This window comes from Peromyscus leucopus, chromosome 14 (genome assembly GCF_004664715.2).
Source record: "Peromyscus leucopus breed LL Stock chromosome 14, UCI_PerLeu_2.1, whole genome shotgun sequence".
In the NCBI taxonomy this organism is placed as follows: domain Eukaryota; kingdom Metazoa; phylum Chordata; class Mammalia; order Rodentia; family Cricetidae; genus Peromyscus; species Peromyscus leucopus.
This window is the reverse complement of record NC_051075.1, coordinates 65915492-65936383: the sequence shown is the minus strand read 5'-3', so window position 1 is coordinate 65936383 and position 20892 is coordinate 65915492. Positions and strand designations below refer to the sequence as shown.

The following is a 20892-nucleotide window of genomic DNA, read 5'->3' as shown; positions in this document are numbered from 1 at the left end:
CTCATCCCTAACCACTTGAGGGCCAGACGGCCCAAACAAGTAAAAAGATACTTTCTGAGAGCCAGACTGGGTCTGCCTGATGGTCTTAGCAACAGCAGCTGAAACATGATCTGGAGATGACCTGGACCAATAAGAGGCAGCCATGTCACACCAGCTGATGCATATTCATCTGACCTCCCTCCAGGGTGGGGTGGAGGGTATATAAGGCTTGTCTCTTCCCAAATAAACTGAGTTTGTTGTTTCAACATTCTCCCAGAGTCTGTGTGGTTTGACTCTGCGCCTACGTGGCCCCCGCCCCCAGAGGGAACAACAACAAAGGACCCTGCTACACAGTGCCAGTAAATTTCATAGTCCAGGGATAGCCGTTATCAGGCTCCGTCTGATCCACTGCACATTCTCCAGTGTTGACCCAGTGAAGGCTGCTTCAGACTCTGAGCACAGGGAGCAGGAGCCTCCTGCCAGGAGCTGCCTGCTTCTCCTTCCCTGACTGATGACTCTTGTCCCTGTCTACCCTGATGATGGCCTGCGCTCTGTTCCAATCAAATATAGAGACAAGGAGCTAGGGACAGAGGAGGACAGCCCATGCTCACTCTTCTGTATGACTTGTGCTCTCACATGGGCTCTCTGGGAATGGTCACAGCCGGCTCTTGTTGGCAGGCCTTGCTTGAACTCAGTCCCTCACCCAGTCCAGTCTGCTCCTTTGCAAGATGTGGCTAGCTAGGTTACAACGAAATGAGCTATTTGGGAACATAAGCGACAAACTTCTCTTGTTGTGTAAGTTCCTAAGCATAAATGCTATAGAAAACCCAGAGGAGGGGCTTTGGAATCCTGGAGAATGAGAGAGTGAAACAACAGGGGAGTTTATGAAGAAATCGTTATAAAAAGCAGACAAACTAAATCAAGGTGAGAAGGTGGGGACCCGGGTGCATGTTTCATATGCCAACTGCTTAGGACTGGGGAAGAAAGGCGGGCACTGCAGGACCCAGAACACTTGACAGAGCAGAGTCAACACAGCCTCTGAGCAATGTGAGGATGTGAACGCCTCCACAGAAGCCCAAGGAGGCAGGTGACCTTGGAGATTAGAGGCTTTGGGGAGTCCCAAAGTGACATGGCCCAAGCTTGAACCAGACCCGTCAAAATGGCAAGGTTGTCAATGTGGGTCAATTTTATAGGTAGACCTAGAAGATGAGCAAATAGATCACAGAGAGTAAGGACTCCATACTGACTGGGGCTCACACAAAGCACTGCCAACTAGGAAAGAGACCCCAGAAAAGAGCAGCGAATTTCAAATGGAGGAAGAACATTCAAGATGGTCTCCGATGTAACTCAGAGCGAGTCCCAGTACAGAAGCAATGGGAACTTGAAAGTCTGCTGATATTGATGACAAAGAACTAAAGCATTTACCAAAATGATGATACCTAACAGAATTATCCCAAGGGCCTTCCCTGAGAAGATTCCTCCCAGAGTCCTGGGGACGATGCTATGTCTGGCATGGGATTATCTGAGGGAAAAGAATCTATGTACACCATGCTCTTCTGTCCATTACTTTATTTCTCTAAGACAAAATTTTATCTGTACAGCTTCAGTTCCGTCCTGACTCTCAGTTCCCTCTGTACCTACTTTTTGTGTCCCCTCATAGCTCTTGTAATAATTAAGCTCCTATGCTTTTGATCTCATCTTCGTCCCCTGTTCCTTCACCCTCCATCTTTCCTTCCTCACTTCTTACCCTTGGCCCTGATTCACCTACAATCTACAAGAAACTTTTCCTTGATCCTTAGACATCTGACTAGGAACAAACTGCTTCATTGGTTCTTCCCAATTTGCTGATCCCACCACCCCCACCCCAGACCACCACCACAATGAGAAATGGTAAAATTATTGTTGTTTTGTACCTTTGAGCTTTGGGGAATTTGTTTCACACACTTAAGAAATAGTTCAGCCAGTGCTTGTCTTGCAAGCATAAAGACCTGAGTTTGGTGCTCAGAACCCATGTCAAAACAAAGCTAAACAACAAAATTGGGTGTGGCATTGCCTGCTTGTAACCCCAGCATTAGGGAGGCAGAGGCAGACACAGGTGCATCTCTGGATTTCCCTGGCCAGACAACCTCAACTATTTGCTGAGTTCCAGGCTAGTGAGGATTCTGTCTCCGAAGAGATTCTGGTATGGTGGTGTAGTGTCTTTAATCCCAGTACTCAGGAAACAGAAGCAGGCAGAGCTCTTTGAGTCTGAGACCAGCCTGGTCTACATAGAGAGTTCCAGGACAGCAGGGGCTACATAGAGAGACCCTGTCTCAAATGGAAGAAAGGAATGAATGAATGAATGAAGGAAGGAAGGAAGGAAGGAAGGAAGGAAGGAAGGAGAAAGAGAAGAAAAGGAGAAACTGAGTAACACCTAGTGACAGTGGGTCTCTGGTTTCAGTATGTGTACATGTGCATTCACACCCACATACACACATGTGCCTGCACACACATAAACTCACACACATGCACATACAGGCATGTGAGCACACACACACACACACACACACACACACACACACACGAAACAGAATAACCTGTCACTCTTATGTGCACGCCACTTTTTAGCCTTGAGTTCCCCTAGCTAAGTGTCCTTGCTTGTGGAATCTTTCTCACACAGTACAGGTCTTGAATTGTGGGTACAGGGCAGCTCCAGCTCCATTAAAAAGGCATAGAAGGCCCAGAGTACCTCCCACATTTGCAGCAGAGTTACAGGTAAGGGCAGGGGACTTGGAGAGGAAGGAAAAAAGAAACGAAGGGGGAGAGTGAAGTAGGATGGGAAACAGTGATGAAAGAGAGGAGAACGTGGCTGAGGAGACTGAGGTCTGTGATGCATCCCCGGATGGTTCAGTTTTATTGCTGACTTACTTCCTGGGAGGCCCTGGTCGACATTCTCTCTGCAGGATCCTGATGAGTAACACACAGCTAGATGATGCAGGAAAGTGCTTTTCTTCCTCAGGCTGGAGAGAGCAACGAGACATTGTCAAGTCCAAGTTGGGTAAACCACCCCTTCCTGTCTGGCTGTGTGCTAGGACCGGGGAACGTGGATGCTCCGAATCCCCACCCTCAAGGAGCCAGTGTTCATCTGGAAAACAGACAAAAACCCTTCTGTCATGCTGTTTCTCCAAGGAACACCTCAGTTAAGATATAGGTAGAAGCCGGGCAGTGGTGGTGCACACCTTTAATCCCAGCACTCGGGAGGCAGAGCCAGGAGGATCTCTGTGAGTTTGAGGCCAGCCTGGGCTACAGAGTGAGTTCCAGGAAAGGCGCAAAGCTATACACAGAGAAACCCTGTCTCAAAAAACCAACCAACCAACCAACCAACCAAAACAAAACAAAACAAAACAAAAAACCCACAAAAAAACAAACAAAATACAGGCAGAAGCTCTCAAATGCTCTCTTCTCTCTCTCTCTCTCTCTCTCTCTCTCTCTCTCTCTCTCTCTCTCGTGTGTGTGTGTGTGTGTGTGTGTGTGTGTGTGTGTGTGTTTGGTGGTATTATAGGGAGGAGGAACCTTACTGTGCAGATTTAATTAAAACAAAAATACTGCTTTTTATTTTTATTTTGAAAGCACTTGGCTGATGTTAATAAACCATCTGGGACTAATTTGATGGTTACTCCAGGGACTTTGGCAAATAAAACGAGGCGGGGGGCTCGGGGGGCTCCGAATGAGTAGCTTTAAAACCTGGTAGTTGGACTCTAGTTAGAACAAAGTCAGTTGAAAGCAACTCAGAAGGGCTTAAGGAAAAGAACTTTGGGCACAGATACAATCGAGGAGGCCAGGTCTGGATTCAGACGTAGATTCCAGGTTTAGACGCCCTCACGGCGTCTTGGGTCCTGTCCTTGTCTTTTACCAGGTTAGTTTCATTTATCAGGCTTCCCATAAAGGTCCTAATAGCTCCAAGCTCTCTGCTCAGGGTGGCAACGTGGCTCCAGGGCTCCAGCTCTCTGTACTTCCAGTCACTCTCCATGGGGGGCGGTGCAGCAGGCTCTGCGGAAGTCTCTGGCTGAGGGGTGTGTCCAGGGCAGAACTCTTCACTCTGATGAGGAATGGAGCTAGTCACAGAAGTGAAGCAACGGAAACAGGAAACGCAATTGACCATAAAGAGAGCCGCAGTGGGGGTGGGGAATGGAGGGAGTGCGGGATGCGGAGTAGGGGGTGGGGGTGGGGGGGGGGTGGGGGTGGGAGAGGGCCTGGGTCAGATGTCTGCACAAAACTGGAATCTTTCATTAGAAAGAAAAATTAAAAAGAAATTCTAGTGAATAAAATTAAATGGTTTCAAAATGGCCCAGAGACAATAATAATAGGACAAAGGGACAGTTTAGGAGATTGAAGGGCACTTATGGAAGTCAGGCCCGCTGTGTGTCTGGAGTCAAGCGTGGAATCTGGTCGACAGCTCTGAAAGCTTCACTGGCCACCAAAAAAAGGGCATTTCCTCTTTCAATGTAACATTATTTATAGTACACCTTTCATAAAAAAACAAACAAACAAAACAAAACAAACAAAACCAACTGCGATTCCTATGGCTCCTGGCTCTGAACCACAATCCTTCAGGGAGCTTGGAGCCAGGCACTTAGCATGGCCACCCTGGCTCTGTCTGTCCCTGCTCAGGGTGGCACTCCTTTGGTGGACAGTGTTTCTCTGCATCTCTGTCTGAACTGGCTGAGGTTTTTCCAGATCTGCTTTCTAGTCTGTCTTGGGCTGAATCTCCCAGTCACTGCCTGGGAAGTCGTGCATGGGCACTGTTAGGTAAGTCACAGGATCTTCCTGTGTGACTGGTCTAGGTCCCTCTATTTCCTTCTCTAGCGGGCCCATATCTAGTAAATGAGAATGTTAGATGTTAGAGAGACATGGTCACAAGAAGGGCTTAGCCAACCTTAAATGATGGAGCAACCCCGAGAACCCAGTCCTGTGTGGTGGACTTTTTATATTATATAAAATTATATAAGATTTTCATGGGATTGTAGCTTATGTATGGAAAACTATATAAAACATAAAATGCACAAAGTCAATGGATTTTTAACATGATACCCTTTCACTTACCACCCAGAAGAAAGAAAAAAGAGAGTTCTCTCCACAAGTTTCTCATTCCGAGTTTAATGGAGGAAGCAAATGTGTCCATCTCTTCTCGTCAATGAACGACCAGATTGGAAAAGGCACACGGAGACTTCTTTGGAATCATCCCATTTGTTTGCTTTAAGCGCAAAGAGCAGACTTTATCTTTAAAGCTGGTTTCAACTCCCTGTTATATTTCTGAGGCTCCGACTAGGAGGAGGAAATAGAGAAAAGGCAGAAGTTAAATTTTGTCCTACCCTTGTTTGGAAGCCTGATCTTGATAAGCAAAGAATGTAATTAAAATGGATTACAGACTATTAAACACACGCAAGAACAAAATGATTGCAGTGTGTGCCAGTCAGTAATTAAAGCTCTAGAGGAGGAAAAAGTCACCATCACTTAAAATGATTATTTGTCAAGGTTAGTAACAAATATTGACATGCAAGCTTTTTTTTTTTTTCTCTCTCTCCCCCTACTCTTGCTTCTTAGAGGCAGGCACTCAGCAATTAGTGGCGCATATTCCAGAATCAATATGGCCTTGGGTCTAAAGCAGAGAGATCCATACATTTTAAAATTAGCGGGCAGGATGGCAGGCAGACTCCAAGTAAGAGAACTGCTTCCAGGATCATTCAATTAGTGCTTCAAAGACAAAGAGGAACCCGTCAGGGCAGCATCCCCTTAAGTGGGTTTATCTCAAAGATGTTCTTAGGATAACCATGGGGAGGGACTTCATCATGTCAGTGGGACTTGATGCTTTATCTTTACGATTGAAACAACTGGAGGCATGGAATGGAATTGCTTAAATGTGTGGTTCAGTGATGAGAAGTCTGGACTCTGAGGTCAGACTTCCTGGAGTCAGATTTGAAAATCTTCCATTTTGTCTAACAGATTTTGAGTAAGTTCTTCATTCTTTTTCATCTCTTTGTTCCCTTTTCTGTGAAATGAGAATAATAATCAAATTGACCTTATATAACACTGAAAAGAACAAAGAGATCATGTAAACAAAAGTCTTGAAATGCAGTAAGAGTTCAAAATGTATACACCATTCCATTAGTGAGGACAGCTGGGTTATGACACAGTACCATGTAAGCCCCCAAATCCCACTGGCTTTACTCAATGAACTGAATTTCCCACTCAAGCTGTGGTCTTCCCATAGGGCAAGGCGGGTGAGGAGCAAACCGGGGCCATGCTTCTCACAGCTACTCTGAAGCTTTGCACTCTGTAAGTATGCTACAAGGAATAGTCACAGAAACAGGAGAAGCCCACCAAGATGTTTCATTGCCACCACCTAGGAGACACAAATGTGAATGATAACTTATCTCACTGAGCAGAGCTAGTTGACTAAGAATCAAGTAGTTTACAAAACATTAATAGCAGAAAGAACACTGTTCAGTGAGGGCTTTTTCTCTGCCATATGTATTTTCAACCACCACCACCACTACCAATGTTACAGGTGTATAAGGGCTTTTACCATATGAGTTTGGAGAACATTTAAACCTATGATACAGCTGGATCCCCAAAGAACTCAATCTCCTCACCCAGTACTCATGACGAAGTCACAATATTCTAGGTTAGAACACAGGGATGGACTTGACCAAGTAAGGGCTTTCCTCCCATGCCCCTTTTCGGTACAATAATGATGCAACCAATTAAGTAGAGCAGACGATCTCTGTAGCAGGAGGCTCTAGCAACAGACAGCCAGTGGGTGTTAGAAATGGGTGCACGTGGTGAGAAGGTGCCAGTCTGAGGGAGAGCTGTAAACATTTCTGGGCAGAGGGAAAACTCAATGGATTCCAGGGGCTGGAAACACAGGCAATATGGCTGGAGGGTAGGGGATGAGAGGAGGGGGTGACAGGAGAGAGGTGACAGAAGAGATCAGGAGCCAGCTCAGCGGCAGTGAGAAGAGGCTTGGTGTTGACTTGCAGAGGTGTGTGTTGGGGGGACGAGGGGAAGGGACTTACAGATTTGCAGCGAGGAAAAGCAGCAACCCAACCAAACTCTTTTCAAAAATCTCTGAGCTGCTGGTGAAAGCAAGGGATGGGAGGAAGGCAAAGAATGGGAGGAGGGGGACCACAAAGTCCTCCTCGTGGGACGTGCGGGTGACTTGGATTGCACTGGGGCAAGAGGGAGACGAGGTCACATCTGGGGACATTTTGTTTGTGGAGCAGTTGGTGATGGAATTAGCTTCAGGACTTGCCTGCTTTACTTGGACTAGTTCCCTGACGTCCAAACAGTCATTCCAAGGATCCATTGAAATCACCCATTTTTGGATGGGGCCATGGGATCAGCGATGCCCCTGAACTCTTGGGCTTCTCAGAGTCCCCATACATCTCTCTACAAAGGTGTGACAGAGTCCTTGAAAAGGTCGGTCTACAGTGAAATCAAGCCAATGCTTATTGAACGGGCAAGATGCCTGGTACCAATCTCTTGGTCTTCAGATTTCCGGTCCAAACTTCAGTAACTTCCTGCCTTGTGTCAATAGCCTCATGTTCCAGGCTGCGTGTGGATTAGACTCTTCCGTAACATCATACGTGAAGCTTAGGTTTTAGCAGAGGCAAGGGTAGGCAATTCAGGCAGAGCCCCAACCTGGCTCTGGGCTCCACTCTTACCTGCTGTGAGTAGAGCCTGGCTAACACTCCTGGATTCCCCGCAGCAGCTGCGGACCCAGAGTTCGTGTGCCAGGCACGGGGCCTCCAAAGACAGAGGCAACGAAGTTCCTGGTCCCAGTCAGCTTACAAGTTAGTGGGAAGGACCCCAGACATCACTGCTACGTCTAGCCTTTGTGACGATTCTCCACAACATTTGGGAACCTTCCCCTTTTCCAGAGTCCTGGAGGAGCGGGTGAATGGTTGGTATGGGAACAGTTGCCGTTTTTGTAGACCTGAACCCTGGTGTTCACATGTGACGGGGCTTTGGGATTGTTTTGGTCTGATGTTCCCTTGGTATCCTCTCTTTGGAATAGGGATGTTTACTCAGTGCCACTGTAAACAGAAAAGATGAAAACTCTTTTATGGGGCTTACAATTGAGAGATTACCTCACATCTCAAGGCATACGTTGGACTTTGGCCCTTTGAACAATGTTAGAACTACTAAGACTTAGTGGACTCCTCCAGATGAACTAAATTCATTTTGCATTATGAGATGGTTGAATGTTGGGTGAAAATTGGGGTCGGGGAGTCACTTACATAGTCTAGCCCCAGAGGGATCTAAGGAAGGAGGCTTCTGGCACCTGCAGCCTTTACAGCAGGTGGTGGATCTGCAGCCCAGACAGAGGGTAAGTAGGAGTTTTCCAGAAGGTAAAACATGCTGCGTAGCACCTGCGCCATCTGGAGCTCCATGTATGTTAGCTTTTGTGATCAACATCCTCTTATGCCACCATTACAAACACACCACCTCATCCTTTAGCTCCTGCAGTTCTCCAACATGGGCTCCAGAACCAGTGCCTCTCCCCAGACCCCATGCATGGTCCAGCTCTTTAGCTAACACCCGACAACACTTAGGTGTCCGGCTCTTTAGACCTAGAGAAAACGGCCTCAGGCATTTGGCCTCTCTATCCCCTTGAGGGATGCTAAGAACGCGCAGAATGCCAGGTAGCTTCACCTTGATGAAAGCTACCCAGACCCAACTTATCTTTAGCAATGAAGCAATGGGACATCTCTGTAACCCACATCCTTGGGGCAGACAGGCCACCTGGATAATGCCTACCTGCCAAGGTGACTAGTGTGCTCATTACTGAAGTCTGACAGAGCAGTAATGAGCCATTCTCCTGTGAGGTCATACCCCTCCCCCCAACTAACAGCATGTAGGTCAAATCACATCAGGGGCAACTTTGGGGCACCCTTCAGAATCATCGTTCCTAGAGCAATTCCTTTGCAATATAGGTCGAAATAAGTCATCTTAGGGCTGGGAGTTGAAATAGTATGTCCCTTCTACTTTTAAAAAAATGGTTGCACTTTTTCCAATCTTGGTCTCAACAATTCTTGCTCATACAAACCCTCCTCTTTCTCACCAATTGGACTCCTGGAGCAGTATTTTAAAATGTCTTTGGCCATTTCATAGATAAATGCAATGCATTATGATCAATCTTCTTTGTCCCTTCTTATCCTTCTCTCACTCCTGGTGATACTTTTGCTCTCCCCAACTAGCTTTCTTTCTACCTCCGTGACTTTTTTGTGACCCACTAGGTGTAATTACAGGTGCTTGATAAGCATAGGTAGGGGGTCATTTACCCGAGTGTGGACAACTTTCCATGGCTATACCACAGGGAAAGAGACCCTCCTCCCCTGGTTACCATTAGCTGCCAATAGCCCCGTGGGACTGGGGGTGGAGTGAGATTTTCAAATCTGACTCCAGGACTGCTGAAGGGCCTGTGCAGGGCTTGTTCAGGTCACCAGAGTTGCTGTGTGCTCATGATTTCCACAGCCACGTCATATTCAGAAGGGAGCACCTCCTAGCAACCCTCCCACCCTCCAGATACTACACATCCACTTTGACCACACGTCTTAAAGGTCTAAAATGGAAAGGCTGTGCATTTACACTACACACTCACAGGCAGTAGAGAACAGATGAAGAAAAGCATGCCTAATCTTAATGCAAGCGCCGTTATTATTTTGGTATGATTTCTTCATGATACTTTCTGAGTGTCTTAAAGATTTATAACCATACACATCTAGTATTCTATCTTTTTTTTTAATGTAGATTTAAGAAGTCTTTACTGGGATGCATTCGCACACTAGATTCAGTGTTAAACACTAAGAATTCAGTAGAAGGCTAGAGAAATGACTCTGTGGTTAAGAGCACATACTGTCCTTTCAGAAGTCTTGAGTTTGGATCCCTTACCCACTTCAGGTGGCTCACAACCACCTGTAACTTCTCTTCAGGGGATCTGACACCTCTTCTGACCCCCACAGACATCTGCATTCACACACACACACACACACACACACACACACACACACGCACACACGCCCCACACGCACATGTACACACATGCACACTTTAAAAAATAAAATAAATAGTTTTTAAAAATAAATTCCATGGAAAATAAAGCAGGAAATGTTAACTAGGGGGACAAAGAACTGGGATATGAGAATGCAAGTATAAGGCAGAGATTATAGAAACACCTTAGACTAACCCTCAACCTAGAATTGGAGGAAGTACTCAAGGAAGGCTTCCTGGAGAAGGGGCTCAACAGTGAACTTAGCAAAGAATTGGAAAGGATGTTCCATATGGAGGGAGGAGTATGGTTCATGGTATGGGAAGGACCATAGGTGCTTGGAAGATTTGTCAGGAAGCCAGCTCAGCACAGTGGTAGTCTAGATTATGTATGTCCCGGACTGGATGATGTTCTCTCTGGATCCACGCGTTGAAGCCTGAATGTTCAGCTCTGTTTGAGGCAAGCCTTTAGGGATGTGATTGGTTAAGGTTAAGTGAGATAATAGCGAGAGGACCTGCTCCACTGAGACCCAAGGTAAGGAAAGATCGTGGGAGGGTACCAGGATAAGGTGGCCAGCTCTGAGCTAGGATGGGCCTCTCCAGAAGCCAGCCCCACACAAACCTTGATTTTTGCATTTCCAGCCTGCAGAGTTGTGAGAAAGCAGTCCAAGTCACCCAACCTGTGGCATCATAGGGTAGTACCTAGGCATCTCTCTTTCGTGATCCCAAAGGCCACATGAGTCAGGGCTCTTCAGAGAAACAGAATCAAATGGATTTATATTGGGGGGGGGGATGTTTACTATATGGAAATGACTCATGTAATCCAGAGGCTGGCAAATTCAGGATCAGCAGGGTGCATGTCCCAGCTTGAAGGCTGTCAAGCAAGTAGGTTCTCTCACCAAAAGGGAAGGTCAACTTCTTGTTCCCTTCAGACCATTGATTGACTGGATAGGGTGTATGTATTATGCATCGGTAATGGTAATCATACCCTAGAAATCATCAGAACCATGTTTGATCAACTAGCTGGGCACCCCATTGTCCAGTCAGATTGACACATAGGATTAACCACCACAGACTCTTTGATAAGGAAAGGTAAGGGAGATAGGGGTGAGGCAGGGGGCCAGAGATCATCATAAACAGCCCTTTAAGCAAAACTAACAAGTTTGAGCTTACTCCTAAGGTCAAGGGGGAGGCACTGGATGGATTTACTCAGGCAATGACAAATGACAGTGTCCCCACATTGAGAATAAACATCGAGAGCTGGATATGGTACAACATGCCTATAATTCCAGCACCCAGAAGGCAGAGGCCAGAGTGTCTCCAGTTCAAGGTCAGTCAGCCTGGGCAACACCAAAAGATGCTGCCTCAAAAATACAAATAGAGAATAAACCCTGGGGCTGCTGTGTGGAGACACATAGAGAGCTGTCCTGTGCAGCAGAGCTGGTTGGACAGCACAGACTTCTCTGCAGGCCCCATTCTCATCTTGGTGTGTGTGTGTGGGGGGGGGAATGGTGTCTCATGGAACTTCTCAGTGCACTCGACGGCCCCTCATTCACTGGAAGGACAGGAGTGGGGGCAAAGGAAGCATGCAGCCGTGGGAGTACTGGGAGTCTCACGACAGCCGTCGCGTGGTGGCTTCCACCTCAGGGACAAGAGGTGACACGTTTTTTATTGATTAATTTTGCTTTGAGTTCACACACGTGTATCATGTCTTCTGGTTACTTCCCCTCATCGTTGTCTCTCCCCTCCCTCCTGTCCCCATCGGCCCTCCTTATCCCTACCGGTTCCTTTCTCCAAAGAATGACTTTGGTTTTGTTTTGTTTTGTTTTGTTTTTTAATGACCCATTTAGTTTAGGCAGGGCCATCTGTGTGGCTCTTGGATGGGGTCACCAGCGGATGTACAGCTGAAGGTAACAGCTCCCCTCTCCCTGTGTCTACAAAGAGCAAATAGAGCAGCGGTGAGTGGGAGGGCTCCCTGAACCCCTCCTCCACCCATGCCTGGTCACTGACGGGCCCATTCTCAGGCAGACCCAAGTGCAGCTGTGGCAGTTTGAATGTCATTGGCCCCCATAATCTCATAGGGAGTGGCACTATGAGGAGGTGTGGCTTTGTTGGAGTAGGTGTGGCCTTGTTGGAGAATGTGTGTCACTGTGGGAGCAGGCTTTGAGGTTTCCCATGCTCAGGATACCTCCCAAGTCTTTCAGTCGACTTCCGTTGCCTGCAAGATGTAGGACTCGAAGCCTCAGCACCACGTCTGCCTGCATGCCGCCATGCTCCCTGCCATGATGATAATGGACTGAACCTCTGAGCTGTAAGCCAGCCCCAGTTAAATGTCTTCCTTTACAACAGTTGCCAAGGTCATAGTGTCTCTCCATAGCAGTAGTAACCCTAACTAAGACAGTATGTAGGGATGTGACTTCTTGACCATTTTCCTGATGTCATTTACAGGTATGTCTTGCCATTGTGAATCAGATGTAAGCAAATGTGCTCTGTAGTCAAAACACCTCCCACAGGGCCATAGAGATCACTATGATAATGGGAGAAAACAGCTCAAAGCAATTGCCCTGGAAAGTAAGCCTGACCCGTGGTTGTCCTAGGCTGAGAACGAAGGACCGCCTTGCCTGTCCCCATCTCGGTCTGGATACCAAGCCCCACTCTTGAGGGAGTTTCATTTCTCGGGACTCAGGGACCAACTGAACATGATGTACCCACCTGGTGTCAACAAACTCTTCAGTTTCTCTCTGCAGATGGAAACCCAGTCATTTTTCTGCTTCAGCGAGATGAATTGCACAGCCCATGCTCAGTTCTGTTCTCTTCACATCTTCAGTAGCAAGAGAGAGGGCAGAAAACATTCCACTCCCCCCCACCCCCCGACAAAGTGACTGTGATCTCACATGGAGGACTTTTTTTTTTGTTTCTGTTTTTATCTTGATGTGATTACAGTCTCTTTTGAAGCTTTGAAGATAAGACTTCCAGACACAAAAGAGCAGAGAGGACAGAATAACAGATATTCGTCTGCTGTGTTTGGAGGAAAACAGAAATAATGGAATACAACGCCGGACTTTCAAAGTCCCGTGCCTGCCATATTGAACTTTTCTGAAGCAGAGGCTGACCCAATGGTCTTCGCTCTAACATTGAGATATCTGCTCTCTGCCTGCTGCTGTGGCTGAACCCAGTGGGATCATCCAAAACAGAGGGTCATGAGGCCTCAGCTTTAAGACTATTCTTATGTTAGAGGAAGGTCCCTGGGTGTCTTTTCAGATAGTGTGGGTGGACCACTAACTGGGACTGCAAAGTGGAGTCAAGGCAAGCTTGACCCAACTTGGCAGTGAATGTGAGACAAACTCCTTCCCTCAGGCACAGCAGAGGGAGGGTGACTTGCACAAGGGATGCTGATCTCAGGTCTCCAAGAAGCAAGAACCACAGGTTATGTGATAAAGGATCAAGGAACTTCCTTATGTAGTTAGAGGGCCTTTCTCACTGCAAAACTGCCTACGGGGGTTGACCAGCGTGTCCGAGGTGGCTGTACACAGGAAGGGACATGGGAAAGCATCCTATGAATGGGACTCTCTATTCCGAGGTCACGCTGGCCACCGGTCAGGAAGTTCCACAAGATTAGGAACCCAGTGTATAAGCATGGTAGGGACGGTGGAACTTGGGTCAATTCTGGGTTGTCCTTGAGAGCAAGTGAGTGACTTTCTGCAGGGGGGGGGGAGACTGCATCTCTGCCAGCCTGCTGCTCTTGTCACGAGGAAGTAGGGGCACCATCTTGGCTAAAATTAAATCAGGCCCTTTCCTCCCTCCCAGCCCACCATGCAGGCTAGGCATGAACCGGGCCAAGGTGTTAATGCAATTAGGGCGGTAAGCTGGGGCCCAGCCACGCGCCGCCTCTCTGACTCATCTGCTGTCATGCCCTCCAGGTGACCCATGGCATCCTCCCCGGTTGTCCTTGATTCTCTCCCTGGCACTTTGCCAACAGGAGAGGAAAATTCCCATGATGACTGGTGAAGGAGATCACGACTCATGAAGAAAAGAAACACTTGACTTTAACGTACCCAACTTTCCCTAGGCCTGAGCCCACCTCCTAACTGCCTTGCTGTCTTGGACTTCCTGGCCAGTTCTATTGTACCTCACCAGGATGTCAGTACGTGGTGACCTTGAAGAAAGCAAGAAGCCCTCGGATCAGCCATAATGAGCATGTGAAGCCCAAGGCATCAGCATGTCTCAGATCATTTGAGAAGCACTCCTGTGAAACGGACAGTCCGTGCTGCTCAGAAGACACCCAGAAAGCCAGAGGGTTCTGCTTACAAAGCCTTACACAAACCCTCAGAGTCGAGACCCGGTTTCACTCGTTAGACCCCTGTGACTTGCTCCGTTTCTTCCCCTTCATTCTGCTCCCTTCTGAAGGATGCAGCTGAGACCACCTGCCCAGGCCCACAGCAACAGCACCTCCTGCTTTGAAAGACACTTGAAGATCCAGGAGCTTCAGCTACCCTGGCTGCTCTGTAGGCCCTCAAGCTGGCTGTGGTGGAGTCTCGTGGCCCAGGGTCTGATCCTCAGAATTGCATTTTGAGCATTTACTTAATCTTTTAGAGCCTCAGTTTCCCAAAGGAAGTGGAGTTAGCAAGGCCAATTGGTAGGATTTTGATAATGATAATTAAGTAAGGATAATAGATGGGATAAATGAAGATGTAAGTTAGACACCCAGCGCTTGCTTGACCCAGGGTCCAATAGTACCTGCTGTTCACAGATGCTTGGCTGGAAGTCACAGTGAGGGTGGTCATAGGTAATCCACTTACTAGAGTCAGGGCAATTTACTCTGCCTAGCTTAGAAGATGCGAGTGGCCAGCTGGAGGGACAATAGCAAGAAAGACATCTGACCGTACAGCATCCGGGGTCAGGCCCACAGCATCCTTTCCACAATAGCGGATGCTGCACATCCATGTGGGAGATCAGCGGCAGTGCCGATCCAGGCCCGGGGAGCTCGTCAGTCTTCAAGGGGAATGAAGATAAGACAACTGATAGTGCAAAGCCACTGACTCCATGGGATAACCATGTGACTGCCAAACAGCCACATGGCAAGGCCTTTTCCTCATTGTATTTCCTCTGAGGCCTTATGCTCATGCTGTCTTTCTGGGATATGTCCTTCTTTCAAGAGCGCTCAGCTGCCCTCTAGCTGTTAAGAGGCCCTGGTTGTTTGCAAACCTCTATGGTACTACATGCATAGATGGCCTTGAAGTGGCAGGTGTTTTGCAGGTGGTTATTACGGCTGCCTGGGTCAGGTTTTTAGAACCAGGGTCTCCCGGAGTCACCCCTTTGTTTCCTGACTTTGAGCCTACTTCTATGGGCTTTGATTTTAGAAAGCTATCTACTGAGGATGGGACCTCATGAATTCTCACCGTCTGGGGAGGGTCGTGGGTGTCCCAGGAGAAAGGAGAAGGGAGGTGCAGAATGCTGGGGAGTCGAGGATGCAGAACAGTCAGGCCTTTGACCCACTTCTTCCTCCATGCCACAGGCATTCTATTTTAAGAATTGTTGCTTTTTGTCTGGCATCGTTGACTTGAAATTTGTATTTCTCTTCTCAGCTCCTAGGGTTGTGCAGCAGCAGGCTTGTATATACCCAGGAGAGCATCAAAGGGCTTTTAAAGATTTAGGAAATTGAAAAGCTGTTTTTAAACCATTGGTGAGCTAAAATCAGCCACAGGGGCCATATTTACAGCAGGGAAATTGGTAAATGCTAACATCACAGTGTTTGTCTTTGGGGAGAAGCCTGGTCGGATCCAATAGATGGCTTCTTTCCTGAGTTCCAGATATCCATAGCTCAGTGAACATATAGGGCTGACCCAGAGGTACCCCAAACAGAGCCAACTCCAAATTGAATTCAAATCTATTCCCTCTATTTACATGATTATCCTCTTATATAGTATCTCTTTTGGTCACTGGTACCCCGCCTCCCCAAAAAAAATGTCAAGAAAATGTCAAGATAATCCCTTCATTCTGATAATGAAGGGATGAGTCACAGACTTCAGCAGAAAGATGACTTAGTGGCAAAGAGAATGCTTCCTCTTTCTGCAGTCAGAGGCAGAAGTCTTAGTTAGGGTTCTGTTGCTGTGAAGAGACGCCATGACCACGGCAACTCTTACATCAGAAAATGTTTAATTGGGGCTGGCTTAGAGTTTCAGAAGTTTAGACCATTATCACCATGGTAAGTGCTCTGAGGTTTAGGGGTGAAGTCCCCTTTCTCTGAGCAAACGTGGAGACCATTGTTTAGAGAAAGGTGCAAACCAGTACTCCAACAGTACTTCGTGGATGCAGAGAAAGTCTGGAGAGGACTTCGACATCTGTGCAACAGACAAGGAGTCAACTGTAAAATGTGCACATTCCCATTTCTTCGTTTGTTTTAAAATGGATGCGGCTAAGTATTTTTGCCCTGCCTTGATGTGCTAAAGGGAGACGGGCAGAGGTATAGGAATCTGGGTAATGAAGTTTACAAATGTCCCCGAGACAACATTGTCTTCTTATAATAGGACGATAAGAAGCAGGAGACACAGAAGGGGAGGGGAGCCTCTCGGGGGGACTTCCAGATCAGGTGCCACAGGGACCCCTGCAACACGCTGCTTCCTCTCAAAGCTTGCTTGCCGCCACTGTTTCACTCTTGGTGCTGACAGCCAGGCCAACATTGCTCATCATCCACAGTGCTTTCCTGTAGCAGGAATCTTAAAAGATCTCATTAATAAAAACAAACCTGAGGCCAGTTATTGGGGTGAATGCTGGAAGATCAGAGAAGCAGAACAAGCCACAGCTACCTCACCTCGCCAGTTCCTCAGCTGATCCTGTTTCCTCAGACTGGAAGTCTCTGAGTCCTCATCCAGAATGAATCTCAGCTGAACTGTGCTGCTCAAAGCCTGAAAGCTTAACCAGGCTAAAAGCTTCTAGTTTCTGGTCCTTGCACCTTATATATCTTTCTGCTTTCCACCATCACTCTCTGGGATTAAAGGCTCACTTTCTGGGATTAAAGGCATGAGTCAACATGTTTGGCTGTATCCTGGAATACACAGAGATCTAGGTAGATCTCTGCCTCTGGAATGCTGGGATTAAAGGCGTGTGCTACCACTGCCTATCCTCTATGTTTAATAATGTGGCTGTTCTGTTCTCTGACCCGGGATAAGTTTATTAGCGTGCACAATATTTTGGGGAACACAATACCACCACATAGGGTCCTGCCTGACCCTATGTACAGCCCAGAGCTCTTTCTCCCACCATTGCTGGTCAATGAAGGTGACTCACAAGATGAGACTCACTTGCCATTCCTGCCCTCATTTAAAAGAACTGAGCAGTGAAAGTGAAAGACTTGATGATTCATAGAATATGCTTACCAGAATAATTTGTTTATATTGGTTTTCTTAAATGCTTAGGAATGTAGCTTGGTTGATAGAGTACAAGCCTAGCATGCCCAAAGCCCTGAGTTCAATCTCCAGCATGGCATAAACTAGGTATGGTGGCATCACCTCTAACCCCGGCACTCAGGAGAAAGAGGCAAAAGGATCATGTGGTGATTTAAATAGGAATGGCCCCCATAGAGTCATGCATTTAAATACTTGGTCCATAGGGAGTGACACTTTTAGGAGGTGTGGCCTTGTTGGAGTAGGTGTGGCTTTGTTGGAGGAAGTGTGTTACCACTGTGTGGTGACATTTTGTTTGTGCTTTAACAGATAAATCTTGCCTCAAGATCAGAGTGTGGAGCTAGCTACTAGAGGCCAGGCAGTGGTGCACACACCTTTAATCCCAGCACTTGGGAGGAGGAAGCAGGAAGATCAGGAGTTCGAGGCCACCCTGGGCTACACAAGATTGATTCAGTCTAAAAGAGAAACAGAGCCAGGCAGTGGTGGCACACACCTTTAATCCCAGTCCTTGGGATCTCACGCTTTTAATTCCAGCACTAGGGAGGTGGAGGCAGGAAGTGATACGCCTGGGCAGAGAGAGGAATATGAGGTGGGAGGAGACAGGAGTTCAGTCTGAGCATTCCTAGAGGTAAGAAGTTTCACAGTGGCTGGCTGTGCTGCTTTTCTGATCTTTCAGCTTTCACCCTGGTATCTGACTCTGGGTTTTTATTGTTAAGACAAGTTCACACAACACTAGGGGGTGGGACCTCAAAAGGTCTCAGAAGCTTAAGCCAGTTCACTTTCTGCTGCTTGCCAATCAAGATGTAGAACTCTCAGTTCTTTCTCCAGCACCAAGTCTGCCTGTGTGCCTCCATGCTTCTCACCATGGTGATAATGGACTAAACCTCTGAAACTCTAAGCCAGCCCCAATTAAACGGTTTCCGAGGAAAGAGTTGCCATGGTCATGGCGTCTCTTCACACCTGAGACAGATCAGAAGTTTAAGGTTAATTGGGTCTGGATTTACTAAATATCAGAGATGAATTTTTTTTTTTTTAACCAAAACTGTGACTCTCGGGACAATGGGGGTGGGGAACATAGGCACGTCATTCCAGCACTCAGGAGGCAAGGGTGAAAGTTCCAAGCCAACCTGAGTTATATACAAGATCCTGTTTCAAAAATCAAACCAAACCAAAACTGTAATGTTTTTTTTTTTTAAAAAAAATAACAATTCCTAATCAAAGACAATTTAGCCTAAAGTTCAACAAGCTTGGACCAAAGAGGTATTTTTTTTCTAAATGTATTTTTATTTCTTAAATCACCTTATAGGTATTAGATGTCATTATAGAATTTTCAAATAAAGTGTGTTTTAATAAATTATCTTCCCCCCAGTACCCCTCAACCCTTATAACATTATAAGTGCCCCCAGTTTCCTTTCCACTCCAATGTCATGGGTGCCCTCTTGTCTTCCCTGCCTTATTGTTTACTATTATTCTTTCCAAATCCACACGGTTTCTTGTAGACTTCGTAGTTTTGGTTTTCTTTACAGATGAGTGATATTCCACCACATTTTTATGACTCGATCATCTGTTGATGGGCATCTATGCTAGTTCCGTTTCCTAGCTGTTGCGAATAGAGCAGCAATAAACACGGATGTGCAAGAGTCTCCGTTGTGGGATATGAAGTGCTTTGGGTGTATGCCCAGGAGTGGCCTTGCTGGCTCATATCGTATTTCTGCTTTGAATTTTTTGAAAAGTCTGATTTCCGTAATGGCTGTGCTAGTTTGTTCTCTCGCCAGCAGGGAAGCAAAGAAGGCATGCTTGTTGTTGCTGATGTGTGATGTGTGGCAGATGCACAAAACTGGGTGAGACGCTGGACAATGAGGATGTGTAGAGGTGAGCTTCAAGCCCCACCGTGAGGTCTAAGTATTTTTAAATCAAGGTTTATAAAACAAGCCAGGGCTCATTAGCATTTTCCAATGAATGGGAATGGATGGACTAGTGTTGATGGGCAAAGCTGGGATCCACCAGTCTGGTAGCATGAGGCCCCAGCAAGGAAATATGGCTCTATTTCACAGAATCTCTAACCCAGTAGTTCTCAACCTTCCTAATGCTGAGACCCTTTAGCACTTTAACCCTTTCCTCAGGTTGTGGTGACCCCCATCCATAAAATTATTTTTGTTGCTACTTGATAGCTATAATTTTCCTACTGTTATGAATCATAATGTAAATATCTGTGTTTTCCAATGATCTTAGGTGACCCCTGTGAAAGGGTCATTCAATACCTAAACGGGTTGTGACCCACATGTTGAGAACCACTGCTCTAGACTGTGATGATGCTCAGGGTTTTCTCTGAAGCTCTGAATTCCAGCTGTTGTACAAAGGTAAATTTGACAGGAGTGAAAGATGAGATCCATGTTCACAGAGCAAGCTGCTGGTGACTTTGACAAGCACTGTTGCTCTCTGAACACACCCCGTGTCTGCTAAGGACCCAGCTGCACGGATCTGTGCATCTGCCTCCTTGGTAGAACTAGGGAGACCTAAAGATCCCAGTTGTGAAAGCATTTTCCTTAGTTAGAAAGCCATGCTCTATGTTTGGGGGAGGCAGGACACACAGCAGCAGTACTGTACGTAAAGAACATGTTGACTTTGTGTATATACTGCCCACATGGACCCAGGTACCTGGCCAAATGATGCCATGAAGGACCTCCTTACCCAGCTTCTGGAAGCCCAGAGTGCTCGACTTTGGGAGAGAGAGCCATCAAGATCTCTCTATCCCATGCACTGGCTATGACAGGACAAGCCTAAGATCCCTAGCTTCTGCCCAGAGTCTGCCTTCAATAGAATCATCTGGGAGTCTCAAGGTAGAGCCCACTCAAGGGTGGGCTTGAGGCAGACTCTTGGAGCCCTACTAGAAGCCTTAAGGCAGCTAAACATTCTTCTGTGATTGCTTTTACTAAAGATCCTGGGTGCGTCCATAGATTTGAGACAAAAGGGGGGGTTTCATTTTCAACCTCACCCTTCCTTGTGCTCCCATCTGTGATGACGTGATGGAACACACTTCCTTGGAAGGAGCCACTGTTCTGGACTGTGCTCTGGCTCCTCCCTTCGCAGCCTTTCCACTGCCTCCCTCTTAAACATAAGTGTTCGATATCAGAGATTCTGCTCTTACCCTTCTCCAGTTACAGACTCCACTTGGATGGACCAATTATCCAGATCATAGCCTCTAATCCTTGCCATGAATTATCCAGCTGACATCTTGAATATCCTATAGGCACCTGCCACTAAACCTGTCCAAAACTGAACCAGTTATATTGGTGCCAAATTAAAAAAAAAATAAAGCCTTACCCTTGGAGTAGTTTAGACCAGGAGAAAATCCAAATTAGAATTCTCTACTTCTCTCCTGTGTCGGCTTTCCGTCAGTTGTCTGTCTTATTGTGCGTGTCTGAAGTCTGGCACTCCCCATTGTCTGTCATCCACAAAGGGCTTTGTTCTGTATTTATTG

The 20892-nt window shown here is 46.8% G+C and overlaps 1 long non-coding RNA gene across 1 annotated transcript; it reads right to left on the bottom strand.

Annotated features, from left to right (window-relative positions):
- Positions 1-3564: 3564 nt before the first annotated feature.
- LOC119089004 lies at positions 3565-8727 on the bottom strand. Its single transcript, XR_005092782.1, has 3 exons — positions 7683-8727; positions 5062-5283; positions 3565-4057 (listed from the first exon to the last, which is right to left on the bottom strand). It is a non-coding gene; the product is annotated as an uncharacterized LOC119089004 (long non-coding RNA).
- Between the last annotated feature and the right edge of the window lie 12165 nt (positions 8728-20892).